The sequence below is a fragment of the Hylobates moloch genome, unplaced genomic scaffold (assembly GCF_009828535.3).
Source record: "Hylobates moloch isolate HMO894 unplaced genomic scaffold, HMol_V3 SCAFFOLD_9, whole genome shotgun sequence".
Lineage (NCBI taxonomy): Eukaryota > Metazoa > Chordata > Mammalia > Primates > Hylobatidae > Hylobates > Hylobates moloch.
In genome coordinates, this window is record NW_026652284.1 from 17,316,015 (window position 1) to 17,321,317 (window position 5,303).

Below are 5,303 nucleotides of genomic sequence, written 5' to 3' on the forward strand. Positions count from 1 at the left end.
CCCAAAGAACTATAAATCATGCTGCTATAAAGACACATGCACATGTATGTTTATTGCGGCACTATTCACAATAGCAAAGAGTTGGAACCAACCCAAATGTCCAACAATGATAGACTGGATTAAGAAAATGTGGCACATATACACCATGGAATACTATGCAGCCATAAAAAATGATGAGTTCGTGTCCTTTGTAGGGACATGGATGAAACTGGAAAACATCATTCTCAGTAAACTATCGCAAGGACAAAAAACCAAACACCGCATGTTCTCACTCATAGGTGGGAATTGAACAATGAAAACTCATGGACACAGGAAGGGGAACATCACACTCCGGGGACTGTTGTGGGGTGGGGGGAGGGGGGAGGGACAGCATTAGGAGATACACCTAATGCTAAATGACGAGTTAATGGGTGCAGGAAATCAACATGGCACATGGATACATATGTAACAAACCTGCACATTGTGCACATGTACCCTAAAACCCTAAAGTATAATTAAAAAATAAAAATAAAAAAATAATAATGGCACCAACCTCCAAGGTGGTTGTGAGGATTAAATGAGATCACAGAATAAAGAAATCAACCTAACTCTCTTTAGCCCTATGTTTTGCACATTTATTTGATCATAGGGCCTTTTATTGTAGGAATGCTTATTAACATTACAGGGAGATGCTTGGAGCTTTCTAGCAGCCAATGGAAAGTGGGAAATCTGAAGAGTTACACAACCACTGATGCCAATGAGAAAATAAGAATCTTACTAAGGGAAGGTTCAAAGATTTCTACCCTTCAAAAGGGCAGGTTCAAATAATTTCTCTCTGGGAAGAGACTGTGTGATGCAATAAATAAAAACTCAGGAAACTTGTGAAATGTATAAAGATGAGTTGTGAGGCATTGTTTCTCACAATGGTCTTCAATATAGGTTGATAGCAGTTTAGTAAATATAACCCTGCTGGCAGGTGAGGAGATATGAGAACAGGATATAATCTAGATACTGAGTTCTTTGATGTGTTCATTTGATCCAGGGATCATTTGGGAACATCTAGAGAAGGAGGGTAATCCCATCAAGAAAATCATACTTAACATGACCTTTTAAGAACTAGACTTTTGTTTAATGGCAAAGAACTGAACAATATACACTCTGGAAAATTTTTAGAGAGTGTCAATTATATAGATATTTAGGTTTTTTATAGACAGCATTATCAGAATCTGACTCTATCTTTTAAGGTCTATGTTTAGACCTTTTTCATTTAATGTAATAAGTGATGTAGTTGGATTTAGGTCTACCATTTTATCTTTTTTTCTTCCTGGTTTTAACCTCTTTTGTTCATTTGTTTCTGTGTTGCCTTTGTGCTGCCTTCCTTCAGATTATTAATTTAATATATTAAATTATTAATTTAATATATTTTAGTGTTTCATTTTGATTTATCTATTGGCTTTTTGCCTATATCTCTTTCTATTATTTTTTAGTGATTGACCTGGAGATTATAATATACATACCTAACTTTTTACAGTCTACTTAGAGTTAATTTGTACCTGTAAATAAAAATAAAACATAGAAGCCTTACAATCCTTGATATTATAGTTGTCCTATGTACATACATTGAACCCTCCCAGACAATGTTATATTTTATAATCATATATTTTAAAGAACTTAAGAGAAGAAAAATAGTGTATTATATTTACCCAGATATCTAACATTTCTGTTGCTCTTTCTTTATTCCAAGTTTTCTTCTGGTATCGATTCCCATCATCAAGAAGAACTCCCTTTAACTTTTCTTTCAGAGCATTTATTCTGGTTAAGAATTCTCTCAGTCACAATAATGAGATCGGGTTGTTTAAAAGTGTTGCAAACCACCGCCTTTAACCCTGTTGCTCCTGCTCTGACCATGTGACATGTCTGCTCCTACTTGGCCCTCTGCTATAAGTAAAAGCTCTCTGAGGTCCCTCCAAAAGCCAAGCAAATGTTGATGCCATGCTTGTATAGCTTGCAGAACTGTGAGCCAATTAAACCTCTTTCCTTTACAAATTACCCAGCCTCAGGTATTCCTTTATAGCAACACAAGAACAGACTAACACAGGGGTGGAAGTGATAATGTGACTTCCAGGCCAAAGGATTAAATTGTCATATATGTTTCTCTAACAATCTTTTCCCCTACCATATTCATCAGAGAAGCTGCATAATCCAGAAAATGCAGCTACATGATGATGAAATCTAATGGATGCAGATGCTGAGACCTATAGCAGACTTTGTGAGATAAAAACATAAAACCTTGCTGTATTCGGGAACTGAGATTTTGACGTTGTAGATTACTGCAACTTATCTCCACTAATCCTGAATAATATCCCACATGAGAAATATTTAGTCTATAAAACATGTCTCTAGAGTTTAAAAAATGATACTAAGAATTAACAGATTGAACTACAATGATGAATACATCATTATACATTTGTCAAAATCTGTAGAACATACAGCACCAAGAATACACCCTAATGTAAACTATGAACTTTGGATGATAATGACGTTGGTGCAGTTTGGATCTGTGTCCCCACCCAAATCTCATGTTGAATTTTAATCCTCAATATTGGAGGTGGAGCCTGGTGGGAGGTGATTAGATCCTGGGGGTGGATTCTTCATGAATGCTTTAGCACCACCCCTCAATGCTGTTCTCGTGACAGGTGAGTGAGTGAGTTACCATGAGATCTGGTTGTTTAAAAGTGTGCAGCACCTCCCTCTTCTCTCTCTTCCTCCTGCTCCAGCCATGTGAAGACACTTTCTCCTACTTTTCCTTCTGCCATGAATAGAAGTTTCCTGAGGTCTCCCCAGGAGCAGAAGCCACTATGCTTCTTGTACTACAGAAGCATGAGCCAATTAAACCTCTTTTCTTTATAAATTACCCAGTCTCAGGTATTCCTTTACAGCAGAGTGAGAACGGATTAATACAGAGGTGTTAAAGTAGACTCATCAGTTTTAATAATGTATCCCTCTGGCAGGGGATGTCAAGAGTTGGGGAGGTTGTGCATGTGTGGGGGTGAGCGGTAGATGGTAACTTTCTGTACTTTATGCTTGATTTTTCTGTAAACCTAAATCTGCTCTTAAAAAATTAGGTCTATTTAAAAAAACTTTGGGAAGCCAAGGTGGGCGGATCACGAGGTCAGGAGATTGAGACCATCCTGGCTAACGTGGTGAAACCCCGTCTCTACTAAAAATACAAAAAATTAGCTGGGCGTGGTGGTGGGTGCCTGTAGTCCCAGCTAGTTGGGAGGCTGAGGCAGGAGAATGGCATGAACCTGGGAGGCGGAGCTTGCAGTGAGCCGAGATCGCTCCACTGCACTCCAGCCTGGGTGACAGAGCGAGACTCCTCCGTCTCAAAAAAAAAAAAAAAAAAAAAAAAATTCGCAGATTCAGATATTGTATTTTTTAAACCACACATTTTAATGTTGATATCTATTTCTTATTTCTCTCCTATAATGAGAAAATTGGCATTTCCTTCAATGTTTCTTCAAATTTTTACAAAATTTTTGTTAATTACATTATTCTTTTTACTTTATTATGCCCATATCAAATTACCTTCTGTTTTATAAACATAATTTTCATAGTTGTTATGTCTTACATGTCTATTTAATAAATGGATTAAATGCTCATCACAAATGCTTTCAACATGGTTTCTATAAGATTTTTTTAAAAAGAATCCTCTTAGTTTTCCTTCATCTAAGAATATCTTTCTTTTGCTTTCATTTCTGAAGGATATTTTTGTTAAATAAAGAATTCTGGGTTGACAATTATTTCTTTCAGAAAAGATGTCCTAATATTTATTCTAGCATCTATGGTTTCCGATGAAATACTCACAGTTATTTGAACGGTTGTTCGTTCTTAGGTAACATGTACCATTTTTCTGACTACTTTAACAATTTCTCTTTGTTTTTGGCTTGCAGAATTTTTGTTAGGTTGTGTCTGGGCATGGGTTTGTTTTAAATTTATCTTCTTTGGGCTTTACCAAACCTCTTGAATCTGAGTATTTATGGATTTTTCTCCATTAAGTTTGGAAACTTTCCAGCCATTATTTCAAAAAATATTTTTTTCTGTATCCATCTCTTACTCTTCCTATTCAAGTATTCCAATGACAGAAAGGTTAGAGTTTTGGATTTTTTTGTTTGTTTGTTTTTGTCCCATAGGTTCTATTCTGCTATTAAACTCATTCAGTGATTTTAAGATATATATATGTATAATATGTTTCAGTTATAATTTTTTAAGTTCCTTTTTATAGCTTGTATTTCTCTGCTAAGAATTTTTATCTCTTCACTCATTTTAATACCTTTACCTCATGGGGTATGGTTATAATGGCCCCATTAAAGTCTTTGATAATTCCAACATCTGGGTCATCTCAGGGTTAGCATCTGTTGATTGTCTTTTCCCTTGAGAACTGGTTTAGCTTTTCCTGGTTCCTGGTCTATCAACTAATTTTGGACTTTCTGAATATTATGTGGTGAGACTCTCAATCCTGTTAAAATCCTCTGGAGGATGGAATTTTTGTTTGTTAGGTTTTTTTATTGTTTTAATTTAGCAGGCCATCAACCTATTGATGTTCAGAACCCAAGATCCATCTTGCCTTCCACGAATGATGGCTTCAACTTCAGTCCAATTTTCAAAGCCTTTGCTATGCTGTTTGGGTCTGTCCCATCCAGAGGTTGGTCTCAGACTTGGGCAGTGTTTTATGTCATCATTCACTTCTCAGATCCTTTGCTTTTTTTTTAATATGTATTTCATGCGTGCATCACTTGAAGATGGGCCTGGGACTTATGTCAGTTCATACACAGAATTAGGGGGCTTCCTTCTCCATCCCTCTCCTCTTGGAGATTTCGCCCACATCCTATCACTTCCAGGGGTCCCATTTTCTGGTCCCTCTGGCCAGAAAAATGACATTCTCTGAGTGTTTTAACCTCCCTTGCTATCACACAGATGCATGTGAGTGGTCTGCCCTTAGGAAGAAGGCACAAGATATTTTAAAAGATTTTTAAAACTCTAGTCATAAAGAGATTCACCATTTGTCTCACGTATTTGGAAAAAAAAAAAAAAACTCTAAACTCTTTCCACACTCCACAAAATAAGGGGCGCTTCTGCCTGGCTTCTCTGTCAAGGGTGACAGGTTTTCTCTCTGGCCCTTAGGTCCCCACGTGCCACTAGCATCATTACAGAAGTGTGGCCTCACTACTAGGGTTGGTCTCAGAGTACAGCAGAGAACGTTTTAAAAGAAGAAAATGAGGCTGGGCACAGTGGCTCATACCTGTAATCCCAGCACTTTGGGA